Source organism: Gekko japonicus, unplaced genomic scaffold (genome assembly GCF_001447785.1).
Source record: "Gekko japonicus isolate JY-2015 unplaced genomic scaffold, Gekko_japonicus_V1.1 scaffold1527, whole genome shotgun sequence".
Taxonomy (NCBI): Eukaryota; Metazoa; Chordata; class Lepidosauria; order Squamata; family Gekkonidae; genus Gekko; species Gekko japonicus.
In genome coordinates this window covers 326,617-349,238 of record NW_015161997.1, presented here as the reverse complement: position 1 = coordinate 349,238, position 22,622 = coordinate 326,617, and the positions used below count along the sequence as shown (strand labels likewise).

The following is a 22,622-nucleotide window of genomic DNA, read 5'->3' as shown; positions in this document are numbered from 1 at the left end:
ACCGTGGGGCAAGGGCGGGCGCCTGATCGCGGTTCCGGTGGTAGGTCGTGGCATCTGGCACCCGCCCATGTCCCGTCGCTAAAAGGTTTTTTTCCCCCAAGTCTCCCCGGGATGTGCACAAGCACCCAACGTCGCATGCACACACTTCGTTTGAAAACAAACAACACAGCCCCCTCCTCTTTTCCATACCCCCCCACTCCTGGCTCGACCTGCTCGAGAGGAACTCTCTGCACCGGGTGGCAGAGGGGGAGGTGCGGGGAGGCGTGGCGGGAGGGCGGCCCGGCTGAAGCTCCTCCTGGAGAGGACCGGACGGAGGACACATTTTGCATTCCTCTGCAGCCCTGGAAGGGGTTAAACCCACAGGGAGCCTTTTGCTAGAGAGGCTGCTTCTTTGCTGCGCTGCAGGATTGTCCTGTGATCGGCAACTCCCCCCAACCACGGGACCTCTACAGGACCTCTACCGGACATCTGATCATGCAGCCGCGCGTTATTTTGCTCCGGGGCAAACAGCCACACTTCCTCCGCACATTTTCCTGCCCGTGTGACCGGGGCCATAAATGGCTTTTCTCAAATGATTGCAGGCACAAGGAAGGGCTGTGGCTACTCGCACACAGGTGGAAACTGAGAGCCTGCGTGAACTGCTCCTCAGTTCAACTGTATTCCATTTTCAGCAATAAAAGATGGCGCACAGCTTACTTTTTAAATCACCCTTTTTTTGTTAATGCTTGTGTTTTATCTCTGTTTATACTACAGACCTCCAGTTTATGTTCCACTTTCCACTTACTCAAGATCACCCTCTAAAAGAAGATGACAACTTAAAAACATCTTAATTGACATTCAGTATTGGAACAGTGACCCCACCTTATGTGAACGCCAACAAAACAATAGTTTCCTCAGTTTCCCAGTATACACACTTATACTCTATCCAGTGCAAAAGGGAAAACAGTCTCGCTGTCTTTCTCTTTTTTTGGGAAGAAGCGCCAATTCTGTATCAAAGGAAACTAGCAGCATTCTCTGGCTCATTCCCAGATACTCTAAAGTACTTAGCTAAAAGAACTGAGAACGGAAAACTGGGATGAGGTGGGTAAAGAAAACAGGATACTGATCTGGGATGGACGGGGTTGGGGTGTAACGCTGTATGGAAAGGACTAACAGTGTCGCAAAGGAAGGAAAACTCCTACGCTATCTTGATAACAATGCACCAACCTTAATTCTGGGAAGAAACAATTTCTGCTGCAGCCAGGAGAGCAATCCCTTAAACGGACCCTGTGGAACCGGCTTAATATTTGTTAGCACAGATGTGTATTTATCAGTTTCCCAACTTCCCTTGATTTGACAGCTCAAGGGGGCTTTGGCTCATCTTATAGTCAGAGACAATCATAAGCCACACAAAATGTAACTGCTGGTAAATGTAAGCAGAACTGTCCTGGACAGCAGGAGCTGGAGACCCTCAGCCACAATCGTGAGTAAGGTCTCTAATAAGGTTCTGATTCTTTCTGTTTTGACCTCGACCAGAGACACCCTTTAAAGCAGCAACCAGCGGTGCTCTGTAACCTCTTGCGAGCATCACAGGAGCATTCACCCCCAACGTATTACTGACAAAATTCATTACTCTTCAACCACCAGTTGTTTGACAAAAGCGACACATCCAACCCCTTTTAAGGACTAAAAGCCCTTGATCTGCAGAGATTTAATGCTTTAAACTACTGGCAAGCCCATCGTATTGAAATAAAAAACAAACTTGCATATTTGCCTTCCCCCAAACCAGGAAACTGACCTTCCTTTAGACTTTTCGGGCTGTTTGCATCAAGGCATTCCTTCTCTTTCAAGGTTTCGATATCTCCCACGGGTAAAATCTCTGGGAAACCCTGTTGCTGTTTCTTGGAGCTATCGATCATGATGAAACCTCCTTTAGAAAGGCACCATCCAGCACAGGAAAGAAACCAATTTGCAAACCTGCAGTGTGCTGCTCCCCTTCCTTCAATGCAGTGATAATTGAGCAATTATGCCTTTAAAGCATTTGAAAGCAGCCATTACCCTTCTCCTTCTCAGCTTGACCTGAAAGTACTCCGACGGCTACAAGTGCTGAACTCTCTGTGATAGAGAAAGGCTGAGGCTCTGTGGAGAGCTTCCAAATCCCACCTCCTTCCCCAGACAAGCCCTCCCCTTTTCAACCAACCCTGGCTTTTTGCTGTACTTTGCATTCAGTAAGCAGCTTGATGGTCAGAATCATCTGACAAACACTGAGTCAAGCAGTTAAAAATAAATCCCAGCAGTTGTGGAAGGAGCAGCATTTGGTGATACCTAAGGCGATAAATGGGTACTGTACTTTCTTTTTTTTCTCTGCTGCCACAGGCTCTGGAAACACACTCTGTTGCCAGATATTTGTTTTACATAATGTCCTCAATAATAATCAAGAAAGTTATCTTTGTAGCCTCAGGGGGAAAGGTGTAGGGGTGGGAGAATAAAGCAGTATCTAGATGCTTGGTTTTTAGAAACTGTCTCTAATAATATTCCATGCATCTGCACAGTTCCCCCCCGAAATGACCTCTGCTAATAATATTCCATGCATTTGCACGCAAGCTCCAGCTCTCTACTTGAAGCACTTCACTGTCCTGGACAGGAGAGGCAGGGTTGGAAAGATGAGAGGGATGTTTCAAGTATTGGTGGCTTTTCAGCCTGGAAGAGAATCCAGGAATTGCGCAGAAGAAAGAATCCCCAAAGCTGCTTGCTGCACCTGCCATGCTTTTGTGATATTACTAGCCAACACACCAATTCAATCCCTGTTCTCAAGAGATATTTGCATGATTCTGTCATACAGCATCAGCAAATATCCCTGTGCTGCTGATTCAAAGGAACTGGAAACCAACAGGGTCTACACTCATGAGTGAAGAGTTCGGTAAGGTACAGGGTCACGCAGGGAGTTAGCCAGATGGAAGCTTTAACACGTGCCTGCAGCATTGTTCCCATTCAGTTCAGACGGAAGAAGCACCTGTCTGGCTACCCCAGAACAGGAGGTGCCCAGCCCAGCTGGGCTGCTGTGATGTCACCCGTAAGTGACCCAATGACTGGCTGGCTCTCCTTTTCCCTCTCCATTCACAGAGGAGCTTCCTGCATGCTATGAATGGAGATGGAGAAGGAGAGCTGAGGAGGCAGGCAGGCAGGCAGGGCAGCGGGCAGAAAAGAGGTGTTATGACACCTATTTCTGCTCACCGTCTGCTGCCCTGGCCAGCGCAGAGCCAGTAAGGCACCGAGGCAGACCATTCTTTAATGGCTCACCCCCAGCACCTCACTGCACCTGCGCCAGCCAGTCCAGCTGCCACGTTGTTACTGATGGGGCTCCTGGGGGTGGGGGAGGGAGGGGGGTCTGGCATCCTCCTGGGGAGGGCTGGGAGGGGGTCATTCATGGGGGGCTCTGCCCCCAAAAGGGTTGGTCCCTTGTTGGATAAGGAGAAGTTGGAGAGTTCCATCCCATCTCTCAACACAGTGAGGTTGGTCTGGGTAGGCCCATCCCCATCCCCTAATGCAGCGAGGCTGGTCTGGACAGGCCTGTCCCATCTGAGGCTGGGCCAGGAGAATGGCTCTCAGGCCATGGTGATCCCACTGTCCCCATGCCTCCCCCTCTCTTTAGGCTGGGATGGTCCTGGCAGGTAGATGGCCCTCAGGTTTGGGAGCCTGGGGTATCAGCAGTTAGACCTCTCCTCTCACAGAGGGGCAGTTTATAGCTTAGAGAGGCAGAAACACCCTTCTTAAAATATCATCTCAAAAATCATAATGCAAGGCACTGCCTGGTCTAAAATGGAACAAAATAGATGCCAGCCAGGTAAGAGCCTGGGAATGTATTCTGGAAGGTGGGTCAGAGTGGCTGACTGGCTAATGGCCCCCTCCATGGCCCAGAGAGATGCAGAACTGTAGGACAATGGGTCTCCCAAAACCTCTTGATTCACCCTTGGACTCATCGTCCAACTTTACTTTCTTTGAACCCACATACCCGAATCAAGCAACACAATCAACTCTCCATTCTATTCACCAAACCTATTAGCTGTCCTGTATGGTACTTGTAGGGTCATTAAGCCTCTCCAAAATCACTGTTCGCCTTAGAAAAACCCATCAAGTTATTGTTTTGGGGGCATCACTTCAGCTTGCCCCAGGGTGCATTTTGCCCTGTATCAAGAGCACCTAGCTACCAGTGCAGTGTCTGTGTTCTTGGACCCATACCCACACCCGCAATCCATTGGGTCTTCTTCTCTCCACAAAATGCTGGTCATTTTGCTGCTGCCTCTGCAGACCTCTTCCCTCCAAGACTGGTAATTATAGCCCTCCCCTGCAATAGCTTTTCCCCTTTCCACCCTGCCTTGGTGTCAGTCATTCATTTTCCAGTGGGCACGTGCACTAATGCGGCTGTCACTGGGCTGCAGGTGAGTGAGACTGAAGGCAAAAAGGGGAGGAAGCAGGCAGGGCAAGAAAACGAGTATGGGAGAAGTAGATGCTATGGGAAACAAAGGTGGGGGTAGGACCAATGTTTCAGTGGGCTAGGAAATATGTAGAAGCAGTGGACAAGAGGACTACAGGAAGCAGGGGTCATGGTAAGATAAAGCAACCCCAGCCAGGATGAGGGAAGGGAAAGCTAGTGGCTGATACTCACTCTAATCAATCTCATCTTACTAGAATAAAGTAAATTAAGGCAATATGAATATTGCAGTTCACTAGAAATGAGCACATGCTGCTGCTGTTGCTCTGTTCTCCTTTAATTCCACGTGGCATTTCTAATGCAGCAAAAAAATTAAATTGCTTGCTTTGTGCAGCAATACTTACCCTCATTAAATCACTTCAGAGCACCTCCTCCTCCTCCTCCTCAGGATTTTTGATCTGCTATTCTCAATGTCAGCAGCCTTTTTATCTTTTCAATTAGTAGCTCAAAGCAGCTCTTCCGTCATCCAACCAACCAGAGTAAACAGGTTTCCTTAATGGTCCCCTGGAATTCTTCGACCGATTCTTGTTACAAGAGGAGATTGCTGTTGTTCTCAGGTCAGTTAATTTTGTTGCCTCTTTGGAAACAAATTGCCCTCTTCTTTACCAAATTCCAGCAGACCTCAAAGAAGTCACCAGATGCACTCCAAAGCACAGCCACAGCACTTAGTATGATATGCCCAAGCCACAAAATTTAGAAAGCTGACAATCCTCTAAACATTCAGTTGACCAAGGTACTCCTAATCCATCTATGCTGGGGGAACTATGCGGTACAGAGGGACTTCTCAATGTCAACAGTAAAAGGATTTATTTTGAAACCACTCAACTATATACAGGCATATTAACAGAGAACTGAAGAATCAAAATAAAGGTGAATAATAAATCGCTCCATCTCTCCCTTCACTACACATACCCTGTCTAGATGGTCTGCAGGGAAGGCACATGACTTGCTTTCACTGGAGGAAGTTAGATTAGCGCCACTCCCAACCAGTGTTCCCTCTAAGCTGAGTTAGTGTGAGCGAGCTCACCGTTTTTTAGCCTCCGGCTCACACATTTCTGTCTTAGCTCAGGAAGGATGGCTCCAAAGCAACTAATTTATGCAGTAGCCAAATTGTTCACTCACAACTTTCATGCCAGTAGCTCACAAAGTAGAATTTTTGCTCAGAAGACTCCACAGCTTAGAGGGAACATTGCTCCCAACATGGCCTCTGCCTCCTGCAGACTCCAGCCGACAGCCTGACTGGCTCCAGACTTCAGGCAGACCGATCTCAATTCTCATAGACCGCTTCCCCCCAAAAGCTCCACTATATCAAACAGCCCTTCCTGCCCAGGAAGTGGCTCTCCCTCCTGCAGCATTCTGGGGCAGATCTCCTCACAGCCTAGATGGACTTCCTGAGCTGCCCTCTGCTGGCTGGAGACAGGAGAGGGGGGGGAATGAGGAGGAGACTAGGCCAAGGCCTACCTCAGGTTTGATAGTCCCCTCCTATCTGGCCCACACCAACTTAAACATAGGCATAAAAATGCGTTTCTCCACACTTCCATTGGCCACAAAAAGCACCCAAACCCAATCCTAGTCAAGAAAGCCTAATACCACTGCAGGAGGTCTAAACTGGTAAACAAAAACTACTCAGAGGCTACTCAATGAGGGAGCTGTTTGTTACAAAGGCCAGCTTTCTTGCCTGAAGTGAAAAGGTCAAAACCTTCAAAATGGCTGCCTCAATATATTTAAAATGAAACCTGTCAGCAGATTATCATCTATTATTTCTAAAAAGACTGAATTTTTTTAGGTGTCAAAGAGCCTCTAATTCTGTGAAGCAGTATCCCACCACATAAAAATAATAAAACTCGTGGGCACTCCATGAAATTGCTGAGCGGTCGGGTTAGAACGGATAAAAGGAAGTACTTCTTCACCCAAAGAGTGAGCAACACATGGAATTCACTGCCACAGGAAGTGGTGGCGGCTACAAGCATGGACGGCTTCAAAAGGGAATTAGATAAGCATATGGAGCAGAGGTCCATCAGGGGCTATTAGCCACAAGGTATAGATAGGGGCTCTGGGGCAAGGGATGCTCTGTCTTCTTGGTGCTTTTGGGGGGGTCAACAGTGGGAGGGCTTCTAATGTCCTGGCCCCACTGGTGGACCTCCTGATGGCACCTGGTATTTCTGGCCACTGTGTGACACAGAGTGTTGGACTGGATGGGCCTTTGGGCTGATCCAACATTGGTGTCTCTTATGTTCTTAACTGAAATGTAATAGCAGAATTTTTAAAAATCTATTTATTTACTCATCGGCCTCAAAGTTACTAATACCATCTAAGCATTTATTGCCCTGACCTGGATGGCCCAGGCTAGTCCAATCTCATCAGATCTCAGAAGCTAACTCGGGGTGGCCCTGGTTAGAACTTGGGTAAGAGATGAAGGAGGTCCACAGTTGCTACGCAGAAGCAGGCAATGGCAAAGCACCTCTGAACATCCCTTGCCTTGAAAACCCTACGGGGTCACCGCAAGTCAGCTGCAACGTGAGGGCACTTTCCATCACCACCAAGCATTTATTATCAGCACCATCAGGGTTCATGGCAGTTTAAAGAAGATGCATCACTGAATACATGTCCCCAGGATCTTACAGTTAAAATGTAATAAATGACGGAAACATTGCAAGTTAATGTCTGAATTGATGTATGACAAAAGTTGAAGAGGTGGGCTGTTCTCAACTCAAGAACAAAAACAAAAACTAGCAGCCTGAACATATACAATGTTAGAAGATGAGCAGGTGAATAAGCCTGAGATGGTGTAGTTGATGTTGTTAGGTCCAGTGATTGTGTTCTCAGGTTGTATGCGGCAGCAAAGTTGGTGTCTGGGTTTCTTGAAGGCTCTGGTACCAATGTCTATGTTGAAATTAGATGCTATATTATTGTGGGTGAGGAGTTGTTTGGGACTGGGGGGCGCTGTCCACGTGCTAGAAAAGGTTCGCCCCCCCCCCCAGTACTTCTGAAAGAGAACTGTCATTATTCAGTAGAGGTTGTAAGTCGCTGATGATGCGATGAACTGTTTTGAGTTGAGAGCTGAACGTGACCACTAGTGGTGTTCTGTTATTACCTCTTTGGGGCCTGACATGTGGTGGTCCAAACCTTATTTTGAGGGGCAGAGGGCAAGCCATCAAACCAGTTCCTTATTCAAATCATCTCTGAAATACAGGCCCCTTGGTGGAGACCCAAAAAGAAGCTCGTGGTGCTGGAACCAGAGTTTGGACCGGGCGCCAGTCTGTGTTGTTGCAGGGGACAGTCTCCAAAGCGTGGTGATGTGTCATTTGGGGTGGTCCAAAGAGTTTTTTGTGTATGCAGCCTGGCCCCAATGTCTGCCTGTGTGACTGTCCTGGGGGCACCGCCCTTTGGAGCAGCTGGCACAAGACCCACGCTTTGGACCAGGAAACAGATAGAACCTCTTGAAGGGGAGAGACCTGTGAACCTGGGGGTGTATGATGTATGTGGTCCAGACCTCATTTTGGGGTTTTCAAACTCTCCTCAGTGTTTTTGGTTGAATTCATGAATAGGTTGTGAATAAGGAAATTAACTTCAGCCTCATGTGGGAAGCATCAAGCATTTAGACTCAGACTATTGACATAGAATTCCTTGGGGGATGGATCAATCAGTTGGATGAATGCACATTCTTGCACTGGCACTGCTCTCCTCCCTGAAAGGATCTTTTAACAGTTTATGGCATGCTCTCGGGGCTTGCAAAGTTAGGAAGGCAAAGCTCTTTGTCAGGCACTTAAGGCCAGAAAGACTGTATCTAAAGACTTGGGGGGGGTTATACTGGTGAAGTTACAAGAATGGCAAGGATCAACGTTTCATGATCCCCAAACACTGGCACCAACGGGACTTATTCTAACATAAACAGAAAAACAGTCTTATTATTTTATTACAATAACATCTTCAGCATAGCCGGAATGGCATATATGTCCCCAAGCAGCCTCCTTCCTCCCATGAGCACAAAATAAATGTTGGTGTAAACTAGATGAGTGACTATAGAGCAAGTCCAGCTGGGTCCCATTATTGGCAATGGAAGTGGCACCAACGGGACTTATTCTAACATAAAAAGAAAAACAGTCTTATTATTTTATTATAACAACATCTTCAGCATAGCCAGAATGACATATATGCCCCCAAGCAGCCTCCTTCCCCCCATGAGCACAAAATAAATGTTGGTGTAAACTAGATAAGTGACTATAGAGCAAGTCCAGCTGGGTCCCATTATTGGCAATGGAAGGCAAAGAACCAGAAGCACAAGCTATTCTATGATAAGCAACGGGAAACTTCCAACCATGCTTAGGGACACTCCTGCTAGATCACAAGAACTGACACTAAGCCTAGTCTCAGGGCCCATCCCCAGTTATCATTATTGGTAGAAAATAACTGCAGCACTCAACAAGCCAAGCCCACAAGCCTGATGACTGAAACTATATCCTGAACAAGTAGAACTTCATGCTGTGAGTTCACTCTCAGACCTGGACATCAAACTAGTGGGTCTTTCCAAGACAGCCTGTGCCTAATCTAACAAGAAAAATGAATTACTTTCACAACTGTTTCCCTATCCTCCTCAGAACAGTTTTGATTCAGAGACATCTGCCTGGCCAACGAATAGGGCTAAAATAGGGTTTTCTGCGGGTAATCTCCCTTGCAGCTGTAGGGGCCACAAAAAGTGTGGCCTTGCACAAGTAGGGGCCACAAAAAGTGTATTAATGTATTAACTAGTGTAAGCCGCCCTGAGCCTGCTTTGCAGGGAGGGCAGGGTACAAATAAAATAAATAAATAAATAGTGGTTAGAGTGATGGACTAGGCTGGGAAATCCTGAAAGCACTGGGTGACCTTATGACTTTCCAAGCCTAATCTACTTTCACAGGGTAGCTTTGAGGACGAAATGGGATAAACGTACTCACCCACCCAATGCTGCCCTGAGTTCCTCAGGAGTATATAAATGTGAGTAAAAAGAACAGAACCTCCACCGCCACCCATCCCAAAAGAAAGAAGGAAACCACATATTTGGGTCAGCTCCAGGGGTCATTTTGTAGAAAAAGAGGTGCAGGAGCTCATTAGCATAAACCATCTCATCCTTTGCCGTCCCCGTCTTCTTTGGCCTTCAATCTTTCCCAGCATCAGGGTCTTCTCTAGTGAGTGCTCCCTTCTCATTTGGTGGCCAAAGTATTTGAGCTTCATTTTCATTATCTGGCCTTCCAGGGAACAGTCAGGGTTGATTTCTTTTAGGATTGACTGATTTGATCTTCTTGCAGTCCAAGGGACTCTCAAGAGTCTTCTCCAGCACCATAGTTCAAAAGAATCTATTCTTCGGCGCTCGGCCTTCCTTATAGTCCAACTCTCGCAGCCATACATGACTACTGGGAATACCATTGCTTTGACCATGTGGACTTTTGTTGGCAGGGTAATGTCTCTACTTTTTCACAATCAGAAGTAGGGGCCACAAAAAGTGAGCCTGCTTTGCAGGGAGGGCAGGGTACAAATAAAATAAAATAAAATAAAATAAATAAATAGTGGTTAGAGTGATGGACTAGGCTGGGAAATCCTGAAAGCACTGGGTGACGTTATCACTTTCCGAGCCTAATCTACTTTCACAAGGTAGCTTTGAGGATGAAATGGGATAAACGTACTCAACCCACCCAATGCTACCCTGAGCTCCTCAGCAGCATATAAATGTGCGTAAAAAGAACAGAACCTCCACCGCCACCCATCCCAAAAGAAAGAAGGAAACCACATATTTGGGTCAGTTCTGAACAACTTTTCTCTCCTTCTCAGTAACTCACCTTCTGATTGGTGGCTACAAGTTATTTGGGTCAATTATATGGTTTTTGGATGATCTCATCCCTGTATCTAAATGGTGTTGAGATCAGTCCTTAGGCTGTAATAAATCTTCTTTCATGATGACCTTTTTACTGCTAAAAAACACAAGGATCCCATAAATCAGCCAAGATTTCCCACCACCTCACATTAACTATTATTTATTAAGCGTGAGAAAAATAAAAACAGCCATGTTGCTGAGAAATGAAAGCCAGCCAAAAAAGGGCTTCCTGGCAATTGCAGAGAAAACAAAAAATGCCCCAGGGACCTATATCCCATTTGGCAGGGTCAATGTAGTCATATACAGCTACACCAGGCTGTTTTGTTTTTTTTAAGTAATTTAAAAACAGAAAGGGGGAAAGAGGAGCATTTTGTTGGCCCAGATATCTGAAATACTCAGATTCAGATTAAACTATGTTTCTAGCAAGTTATTCAAAATTGGTTCTCCTTACTGATGAATAACAAATGTACGTCAAGGACAAATTCTTACAATCATAAGACCATTCCGATAGAGAAACAATTCTATTTTTCTCCCTTTCTTTTTTTCCCTCCGCTTCCATCTCCGTTCCATCCAAAATGGAAAACAGGAAAGATCACAGAAACGTCTACTGAGGCGAGAGCATGCAAACTTTCTGAGACATCCAGAGTGTTTTTGGCAACATTTTCTGCTGTCCAGAAACCAACAGGACAAGTGCACAATTTCTAGTAACTTCAATTAATCCCAAATTTTCCTCGTTTAAATCCATCTAATATAATAATTGGCATACTGCAGAACTGCTGCAGCTGCTTCCTTCATTCTTCCCCTGTCTCCCGAGACCAGGAATGAACAGATAATAGTCAGGATGGAGAAATGAGCAGCAAATTGCTTCTTGTGCAAAAAACAAACGAACTGCATTTTAACCTGCTGCTTCTACTATCTGCAAGGACAGAAGCAGTTAAATCACCATCCTCACAGACAATTTACAACATGTTCCTTTAGCACACTGGGACAAACTGCAAAACCATTCAGCATTACCTTAAATTAAGTCTGAGCTGGCACTTCTGGCTTCAGCCTCTCCAACATAAGCTGTTTAATAGAGGTGTTATTTGAGTATATTAGAATGCCCAACGAAGAGGATGGAAAGGATTTGCAGCGCTGCATATAACCTTTCCCTGCCCAGGCTCTTTCCCAGAAAGTTACTGAGTTTCATACTTACAGAAACCATCAATTTCTTGTAACAACTAATGTCACCATCAATATATGAGATAATAAAACATTTTTTTATCTTTGTGGGATTACCGCCAAGTCTTTGCTAGACCAATATAAAGTGACAGAAATATTTCCAAAGCAAGTTGAAACAGAACAGGCAAAATGCAGATGAGTGCATGAAGCTGTTCCCAAATAGCATTAATAGTAATGTGCAGATTCTCTTGTCTTCTTTAGCCCTCTTCAGGTGACAAACTACCCCCATGTTGCCACTGGTTTACAATGCACTGAGAAGCATCTGCCAGGCATCTTCTCGAGCAACCTGCCACACAACAGTTTTGCACCATGCCTCTGGATACATCATATTTAGGAAGCTAACCCCAGACAAGTTTATTTTATTTAATCTCCTTTAAAACATTTATAAGCCCCACTTTATCCCAGGCAACTGGGACCCAAACAACTTACCATTGGGTACCATTTTCCTGATGCTACCACAGGAACCTATGAGCTAAGCATTGACCACTGGCTCAGAAAAATCTGGAGTAGTCAAAACATGGTCTCCTTGTTAAAAGGACTCCTTATTCTGAACAACTGCAGTAGAAGTCACAAGCTCTTGCTGTGCAAAGGAGCCTCATGTGTGACACCTTCAGAAAACTGTGGTGAGTGAACAGAGGCCTTTCGTCCCTTCAAGCTCAAGATGGCCACTGAACACCACAAAATGTGATGAGAGTGAAGAGTTACAGATTCAGAGTTCCTCCACTCCATTCATATCTTTATTTTCCCTGACTGGACTCTGGAGAAGGATGGTGGCTGGTTGGGGAGGAGGGGGCCACGTTGGTGTATGAGGGGGTAGCCAAAGGTCTTCTCTCTTCCCTAGCCTATTAACATTATTTCTGCATTATTTTAGATTATTTCTGTACACTGCAAAAATTGTAAGTCAATTTCTATATGTTTTGTGCAGAAAAAGTGGTGTATAAATACCTTAAATAATAATAAAAATAAGAATCTTTCCATTCCTGACTGGGTTGGGTGCAGGATAGGGCTTGGGAAGCAAGGAGGGGGACCCAATAGATGTTGTTTACCTTGACTTCCAGAAAGCTTTTGATAAAGTTCCTCATCAAAGGCTCCTAAATAAGCTCAAAAATCATGGGATAAAAGGACAAGTCCTCTTGTGGATCAAAAACTGGCTAATTAATAGGAAACAGAGAGTGAGTATAAATGGGCAATTTTCTCAGTGGAGGGTGGTAAGCAGTGGAGTACCACAGGGATCAGTACTGGGTCCGATGCTTTTTAACTTGTTCATTAATTATTTGGAGTTGGGAGTAAGCAGAGAAGGGGCTAAATTTGTGGAAGACGCTAAATTGTTCAAGGTGGAGTTGGGAGTAAGCAGAGATGGGGCTAAATTTCCGGAAGACGCTAAATTGTTCAGGGTAGTAAAAACCAGGGAGGATTGTGAGGCACTCCAAAGGGATCTGTTGAGGATGGGTGAGTGGGCGTCAACGTGGCAAATGGGGTTCAATGTAGCCAAGTGCAAAGTGATGCACATTGGGGCCAGAAATCATAACTATAAATACACGTTGATGGGGTCCAAACTAGCAGAGACTGACCGAGAGAGAGATATTGGAGTCATAGTAGATAACTCACTGACAATGTTGAGACAGTGTGTGACTGCAATAAAAAAGGCCAATGCTATGCTGGGGATTATTAGGAAGGCAATTGAAAACAAATCAGCCAGTATCATAATGCCCCTGTATAAATCAATGGTGCGACCTCATTTGGAATACTGTGTACAGTTCTGGTCACCACACCTCAAAAGGGATATTACAGCATTGGAAAAAGTGCAGAAAAGGGCAACTAGAATGATAAAAGGGTTTGAACACTTTCCCTATGAAGAAAGGTTAAAGCGCTTGGGGCTCTTTAGCTTGGAGAAACATCGACTGAGGGGTGTCATGATCGAGGTTTACAAGATTATGGATGAGATAGAGCAGATAGAGAAAAAAGTACTTTTCTCACTTTCTCACAATACAAGAACTCGTGGGGACTCAATGAAATTGCTGAGCAGTCGTGTTAGAACGGATAAAAGGAAGTACTTCTTCACCCAAAGAGTGATTAACACATGGAATTCCCTGACACATGAGGTAGTGGCTGTCAATGCTCCCTGTAAGCTGTGGAGTCTTGTGAGTGAAAATTCTACTTTGTGAGATCCTGGCATTAAAGTTGTGAGCAAGTGATTTGGCTGCTGCATAAATTAGTATGGCTCTGGAGCCCTCCTTCCTGAGCTAGGACAGAAATGTGTGAGGCGGAGGCTAAAAAACTGTGAGCTAGCTCACACTAACTCAGCTTAGAGGGAACACTGGTGGCTGCTACAAGCATGGATGGCTTCAAGAGGAAATTGGATAAACATATGGAGCAAAGGTCCATCAGTGGCTATTAGCCACAAGGTATAGATAGGAACTCTCAGTCTGGGGCAAGTGATGCTCTGTATTCTTGGTGCTTGGGGGGGGATTCTAGTGTCCTGGCCCTACTGGTGGATCTCCTGATAGCCCCTGGTATTTTTGGCCACTATGTGACAGAGTGTTGGACTAGATGGGCCATTGGCCTGATCCAACATTGGCGTCGCTTATGTTCTTATGAGGAGGTGGTTCCCTCCTGTGATGCAATTGCCTGCAAGGGAGCTTTGACCCAGAGATAAATTAGCTGTCTTGCTTTTATTTCCAACCACCTACCCTCTTCTCCCACTTGGGGCCTACTCCCCTTTTCAGAACATTCTGCTACTAACCTGTGGCTTTCCATTGATAAATCCATTCCTAGCTTCCTTTAGGGAGTATAAAGCAACCTGCTGAAGCTGCCCTGCATTCTTTTCTCTGATCAGCAAAATCAGCGGGGCTGTTTCCTGTAGGGATTGTAAAGTGGTACGCCGGGAACAGAAGAGGATATTACAGGAAGCTAACAGGACTGTCTGGGCATTTTAGAAGTCCTAAATCTCCATAAAAAGATAACAATGCCATGTAGAACCCTTCAGATTGAAGGTGTTCTTTTTATAGACTTTTTAACGAAATCCCATATCCCCTGAACTAGTGTGGGATCATATATGTGATGGTTGTATCCAACTTAAAAAGCCAAGGAAATCCTCTTATCTCAGAGGAGACTGCCTTGCTCCAGTGAAACAGCGAATAAGATACAGGACTGGTCAACTCCAGTGTCTTATCAAGGACAGCATTCTTTCAGTGATCCAGATGGAAGGAAAGACCTCAGAATGCCTTTCCCATTGAGACGGTTGGCTGACAGAGCCACAGGAATGGAAGGGGATGTCTTTTTAAACTCACCCCCAACTCACCAAATCAGAGAGTCAAGCAATGGCCAGTGCAGGGTATGGGACTGCTTTCACATTTCCCTCAGAGTGGTCCAAATGCTCAAAAACAGACCCAGCTTTCTATGGTTATCATACTTCCTCTAGAAAGCTCCCATCAGCTTACATGGGGACGCTTGTGGTTTCTAACCCAGGTGCTAATCTGCTGAGATCAGGTGCTCACAGGTCATTCACTGGGCCCAAGAATAAAGGTAAAGGTAAAGGTTCCCTTGCTCGAAAGCCAGTCGAGTCCGACTCTAGGGTTGCGGTGCTCATCTCCGTTTCAAAGCCGAAGATCCAGCGCTGTCCGAAGACGTTTCCGTGGTCATGTGGCCGGCATGACTAAACACCAAGGCCGTGGAGCTCACGCTGTTACCTTCCCACCGAAGTGGTACCTATTTATCTACTTGCAATTTCTTGCTTTCGAACTGCTAGGTTGGCAGGAGCTGGAACTAGAGATGGGAGCTCACTCCATCATGCGGCAACTCGGGTCTCGAATTGCTGAACTACTGACCTTCCACAGCCTGCAGTTCAGCGTCTTAACCACTTGAGCCACCGCAGCTCCTGGGCCCAAGAATAGCCTTGGTTAAATTCAAACCCAGCAGCACATTAGAGACCAACAAGATTTTTGGGGTATAAGCTTCTGAAAGTCAAAGCTCCCTTCATCAGAAAGGAAGGTTTAAGTACCGTACGGCCCTTAGTAACAGATGCCCACAATCACTAAAATTATGGACTTCAAACACTGACGCTTCCAAACAGATCACTTCATTTTTTAAAAACAAACTATTCCTGCAATCATCTGTATGCAAATGAAGGATTGTTCCTCATGATTAACTGACATACAACTGTCTTGTAGACTCTCAGCAGTTACAATTCTTGAACTGAATCATATCATAAAGAAGCTGGGGGGGGGAGTTACTTAGGAAAAACAATTATGGCAGGGGAATAGGTCAAGGTCTCCATGGTAACAAGGAATGGTTTTTCATGAGGTTGTTTCTATTGCTTTGCTTACAGTGCAATCCTGTGCAGTTACTCCAGTCTAAACTCACAGGTTTCAATGGGCTTCAACTGCAGTAACTCTACATACTATCACACTGTTAAATGTGCAGAAAAAGACTAACATAAAAGGGGCAAACAGTTCATCGCCTCGGGCTGGCAGGACTGCCCAGATCTAAATTATCCTTAACAGATGCTCACCTAATCTCCTCCTCGAACAATCTTTATAGAGCAAGATGATCATTAAGTAGACTAATCATCATCGTGTTAGGAATGCAATATGTAGTAAGTGCCAACGCAGGCTAAGATTTTCTACTTATGAAATTTCAATTGAGAACTGCTTTGTCGTATTTCAGCTCTGGAGCAGAAATCTTCCATTGTGAAGGTGGAATACAAATGGATGTTGCAAACTGTGTCAGGAAAGCAATTTAAGCTTTTCCTGAGAATGGGGTTGGTGAAAAAGATGACACTTTGCCAGTCTTTTAAGCACAGACAGCTCCATTATCTTTTAAATACAACTTTACTCATAGTGACAAAACCTGTCATTGCAATGGGTTTCTAAGGAACCTGGATTGGGGATTGTTTCAGCTCAGGCTCACTGTGATAAGGGCAGAAGCCACCGTTCTTGTAGGACTCAACACATACCCGACTGGTTTGTAAGCTACACAGAAGACACAGAATATCACCATCTAAGGGCCAGTCTGATAAGTAATCTACCCTGGACCAACAGTCAAGTCCTAACCCTTGAAAAAAAGAACTGTAAAAATTGATTTTTATGAAGTTCACAAGTTTTGGCAGGGTGATAAATTTAGATCAAGACCGTTAGGCTCTGAAGACATATGAAGGATTAGGTACAATAAAATATTTTGGCTTTTCCACTAATAACTTAATCCAATAAAAGATGTGCATCCCTAATCTAAAACCGCACAACTACGCCAGGGCTGCTGACTGCACACTCTTTGTCAATCATGACAGCACTGGTGGGCACGCTATACAGACTGGGGTATCAAGTGTTCCACGAACATCACCACTACAATGCCGTGAACAGGAGAGAGCTTGCATGCCTGAATTCATTGCGCACACTAGAGCTCCCACACACAATGAGGGAGCAGAGCATGCCTCTGTAAAATTACTCAGTCATACTTCTTAGCATAGCAAAGAATAAATGCCAACAGTATAGTCAGGCTACGTGAGCATCCCAAATCCACCATGCCCTACCAGTAAGCTGATCTGTTGATATATTTCTGTTGCAAAGGAAATGGTAATGTAGGAACAGAATGAAGGCACTGGAAACTGATATACATTGCAGTAAAAGATGGCTGTCCTAACTAGGGGACACTGGGGAGTTGTTTTGGTTAATCCCGTTTTTTGACATGCTTTGTTTTTCCTAATTCAAACCAGAGTGGAAGGTATGGGATCTGATTTTGTTTTGTTTACCTTTCAAAGCAGAAAAAAAATCTGGAAGGGCAATACTAAAAGGGAAGTTTGCTAAAGCACCTCGCACACAGACAAATGGAGTTTCTTCTGTTTCAACAGGAATGTTGTAGTAACAGCAAAGCAGAAACTATTCCTATGACTGCTTGCTTTGAACAGTAAGACTGCCAGCATTTCCACATTATAGAAACGATCTTCCCCCCAGTAAACAAGCACACATTTTCACTGGGAGTCTCATTTTCAGGAAAATGTCACATTATTTTGTTGTGAAAATATAAGAGGGGTGAAATAGCACATGCTTAATACACACCCCCCACAGGAAAAAAAAAAAGACCTTGGAAATTTTACTTACACGGATAACGCTAAACTCTCTGTGCATGCAGAATCTGTGAAGCAAGAAAGGGTGGAGGGCAGAAATAGTGGAACCAACAGCACTTCAAATGAAGGCAGATATACCACAGTCCAAGAAACTCTTTTGTGAACACCAGCACGGTTAACCTTCATGTGTGTTTCCCCAGAAGCTATAACTTAACAACGGAAAAAGCAATTTTCTCTCTTTACTCACAGAAAGCTGTTCTCACGGAAAGGGCATGCTCAGATGAACCAATCAAATTTTTAGCCAAGTTTATGAGCTCTGAAACCATCAGCAAATTAGGAAAAACTTTATTTAACTCTTTAGGTTCTGTGCAATACGACTAGGAGCTCATGAGGAAGAAAACATAACAGAAATTTGAAGCACTAACACGAACACGTTTTTAAAAGACCCCTATATCCTGCTGCACTATGGTGCTTCATTACATACCCATTTTTCTTAAACTTAAGCTCTTTGGCAAACTGGATATATTTCTGCATGTGCAGGGAAGAGAAGCATGCAGCTCTCTGAAAACAGTTAACCAGGGATCTGATTCCCAAAAGAGTTCTGACAGAACAAGCCTGGGTTTTCACGCTTTCAGTCCAATCTTTTTTAAACTTGGAGGGGGGGGGGTGTTTGAGGAGAGGCACCAGCAGCTATGCTGCCAATTTGGTGCCTCTACCTCAAAAAAACAGCCCCCCCCCCACATACCCCTGGACCTACTCCATTACAGCCTATGGAACCCATTGACCTTAATGGTTCCCATAGACTATAACTGAGCCAGAAAAAAATGATTTTTTTAATGCTTTTCAGTATGTTTTGTAAGCTGCCTTGAGTCACAGGGGAAAGTGGGATGTAAATATCTGAATAAATAAGTAGTTTGGGCGGGTTGGTAACATTTGAACAACTTCCTGCTTGTTAGGTTAGGTTAGGCAGTGTTCTGACAGGGATTGTTCCTCCTCTGTTATACTTGACCTGTAATACTGGCTGTCATATTTCACTAAAAAATCCAAAGTAGACTGCAAGAGTCCCCCCCCCCCTTCAAGTGAAGAATTCAAGTGCTGGTATGTTTTCTAAGGGTCAGCACAGGGCTCCGGTCCAAAGCCAGGTCTACAAATATAGCGGACTGGGGCGGGTATACCTGTTCTCCAGAGGCCAGTTCTACCAAGAGTGGACTGGGGTGGATAGACCTGTTCTCTGGGGGCCAGGCCTACCAATATAGTGGCCTGGGGTGGGTAGACCTGTTTTCTGGAGGCCAGGTCTACCAATATAGTGGGACTAGGGCAGGTAGTGCTGTTCTCTGGAGGCCAGGTATACCAATATAGTGGAAAGAGATGGGCAGACCTGTTCTCCTGAGGCCAAGTCTACCAATATAGTGGAAAGTGGCAGGTAGACCTGTTCTCTGGAGGACTGGTCTAACCCTGTATAGGACAACAGTTTGTGTAATGAAATTTGACTTCTGTTTTCTCTTATATTGTTTAAATTATTCTTAAAATATAGTTTAAATATAGTTTAAAAGAATTCATTCTGAGATTTTTACAAGGTAATGGAAATAATCTAAAAATAATTTATACAATAGTCAAATGTAAAATGCTCACTTTAATCCTACTACGTTTTTTCACTCACAAGGTAGAATTTCTGCTCACAACCCTGTGGAGCTTAGAGGGAACATGGGCTCTATCTTGTCCATGCAGCATGGACAATGTCAAGAAGACCCAACGACAAGAACTAAGGTAATGATGAGCTTTAAACTGCTGCCACTTCTAGCTTTTTTTTTTGGTCAACAAGTCATAGCTGACATGGCAACCCCATATGGTTTTCAAGCCAAGAGACAAACAGAGGCGGTTTTGTCACTGCCTGACTCTGCACAACAGCCCTGGTATTGCTTGGTGGTCTCCCATCCAAATACTAACCAGGGCCAACCCTGCTTAGCTTCCAAGATCTGGTAAGTTCAGGTTAGCCTTGGCTATCCAGGTCAAGGCCAAGTAAAGCTAAACATCATATAGGAAGTCCCCAGTGCAGGGAAGGAGGATTGCATGTTTTCACCTTTTCTTTGTATCCTTGTCAACCCAATAGCTTTAACAGAACATGGGCATTATTTATTAATTTATCAAACTTTCTTGTATTTTGAATGCTTTATCTGAATGCTCTGGAAATGCACCGCACTGGTCTTGCTATCTGATGTGTGGCAATGGAGAGGAGCAGCAGGTCAGCTCACCATCCCTGGAGCACGATAGCTTGAATGTGCAGATTTGTGGTAGATCACCCCGATGCTAGATTGTGGAGCTAAGTGGGCAGGTGCAGCAACTAGGCAGTGCCTTTAAATGGCAACACAGGTACAGAGTGTTAGATGTACGACTCCATTTAGCAGAGTTGTTGGTGGCAGTGGGTACCCAGTCTGCTTTTGGAACCCTGAGGAATGTGGGGAAGGGCTGATGTTGCCAGACAAACGCTTGGGACAGCCATGGGGGGTTTTCTGACCTGCTGGGGGACAACCAGAAAGAACACAAAGAGTTTGCAAGTCCATTGCTTCATACACCCTGTGCTGCATTCCACACCATTCCCAAGGATTCTCTAAACACTTTTCCAAGTGGCCCACCATTCTTCAAACTCTACTCTAACCTGCAGTTCTTTAGGTCCAAGCCAATATTATTTCCAAACCACAGCTAAAGTACCTGATGTGCTTCCTTAAAAGTCTTGATAGCAGCTGGATAGCAATAACACTACAGCACAGGAAGTGGCGGCGGCTACAAGCATGGACGGCTTCAAAAGGGAATTAGATAAGCATATGGAGCAGAGGTCCATCAGTGGCTATTAGCCACAAGGTATAGATAGGGACTCTGGGGCAAGTGATGCTCTGTCTTCTTGGTGCTTGGGGGGGGGGGTAAACAGTGGGAGGGCTTCTAATGTCCTGGCCCCACTGGTGGACCTCCTGATGGCACCTTGGTATTTTTGGCCACTGTGTGACAGAGTGTTGGACTGGATGGGCCTTTGGCCTGATCCAACACTGGCGTCTCTTATGTTATGTTCTTATCAATTTTCAAAAGCAAAATAAATTACTAGAGTCCTTTGACCTCAAACATATGAATCTCCATGGTCTTCACTTTTCTTTCAGTAGCTGCTAGCAAACCCCATGAATCTGCAGAAGGAAGAATTTTTAGCAAAATGTGAATACGGTTTGGTCCTTGGTGCCCACCTCCTAAAGATGCATGTAGCTGGGAAAGCATTCAGTGACAAGTGTGATGGGCATCCTGCATGAGGCAAGTAAGGCAAATCCTGCCTGTCATACTGTGTTGCAACTATAATCCCAATTTAACACCTCGTTACTAAATAGTAGGCATGCCGTGACACGCTGGCATGGCTTGGCATGGGGGTGGCTGAGAAGTCGTTCAGACAGTGTGTAAAATGCTCTTAAATCTGCTCCGCCCCAACCCTGCCGGCGGTGGTGTCATGTGCCAACTACACATGCCTGTAGCAGTGGATCCTGGCAGGGCAGCATTCACTCATTTTGGTGTACCAAGATCTGATGCCTGCTGTTGTAACATCACTGAACCATCCAAGGCTACCCATGTAGAATGTGGGCTGTGACGCTGCAGCATGTTGCTGGGGGCTATTGTCTGTTATAAGCAAGATTTGCTTTACGTTTAGAGAAAATGTTTTCCTGGTGCATAAAGGAGAGATGTTATCCCATTGAAAGATGGAAGAAGTTACAAGCTGAGAAACGGAGACATTTCCTGGAAAATAATACTCACAAGGACCTACAAAAGATTAATCAAAACTTCTGGGAAAGGCATTTCTCATCTTTTGAACTGTGCTTTAATTAAAATTTTTAATAGAAGCATCTTCTGGCTGAAGTTAATAGGTAAATAGGGTATGATGAGTATGAAGTATCCCTCTTGCTCAATGGCATGCTAATCAATCAAGAGTATTTGTGAATCATTGTTCTTTGAACTGATTGTCTTGTTTCTGGTGAATGAGCTTGTGTATTATGTTTATAATACATGACCTAAAGGCTAACTTATGTGTTCCAGACCAGAATATCAAGTGAATAGGGGGGAAAAACCCATGGGAAATATTTTTTTCTTCTGTACCTGGCAATAAATCACCTTGAATAAAGCTGACCAAGCTTAACCTACCACACAAAATCTCCATGATGGTCTGTGACTCTGAGCATTTTTATTTAGAGAATCCTGGAAGGCTAACAGTTGGGGACCCTACAATGCCAGAACATGATACTTTATAGAAACCTAGTACAACCCCCTGTTATGCTGTTGAGAAAATGGCTGTGTCCCACCTTGATTGCTTTTCAGGGCAATTTCTAATACGCTCAGACGTTCACCTACTCTTAGAGCTTGGAGAGCTGCATTTTTTTTTTAAAGGGTTCATCCGGACAATGCTGCCTTTGAATAATGGAAGTGACACAATTCTCTGGACGTAAGCTACGACCCATATGCATATTCTCTCCATCATAGTTTCATGGCAGGTTTATAGCGCTAAATGACGTATCTATAAAAAGCAGGCAATGCAGAAAATGCTATCACGCCGGCACTTATTGCGGCATGGAATACTGGAGAAAGTGGTCCAGTACACACACACACACACACGCCACACACACACAAGCATATCAGCTGGGGGGGAACGAAGTGAGGGTGTTAGTCCACCCATAAGCTCAGCTTCCTGGAGATGGAGAAGGAGAAGCCAGGAGGTTTGGAAGAGAGCAAGGGAGGATAGCCATGCTAACTAGCTGAACCTTTCCAATCTCTTATCTTGTAGGCCCTGCTCAGAACTATCAGCTGATCAGCTTCACCTCTTCCCATCAGGTTGGCTACCGCAGAAGAACAGGACAGACATTTACCCAAAGAGCTGGAGCTACATAGCTAAGGATTTCTAAAAAGGGCTTTAAACTGAGGGGCAAAAAGACAAGACTGCAATCCAGTAAACTCCGTGGAATATAGTGAAACTTGTATCCACTATATTATATTTTACA

The 22,622-nt window shown here is 44.8% G+C and overlaps 1 protein-coding gene and 1 long non-coding RNA gene across 2 annotated transcripts in view; one reads left to right on the top strand and one right to left on the bottom strand.

Annotated features, from left to right (window-relative positions):
* Positions 1–22,622, bottom strand: part of MKL2 (MKL/myocardin-like 2) — a 152,204-nt gene that overhangs the window by 65,505 nt on the left and 64,077 nt on the right. The window lies entirely within an intron of this gene.
* Positions 2,244–20,891, top strand: LOC107105456. The gene is made up of 3 exons (XR_001482340.1): positions 2,244–2,320; positions 19,265–19,368; positions 20,751–20,891. It is a non-coding gene; the product is annotated as an uncharacterized LOC107105456 (long non-coding RNA).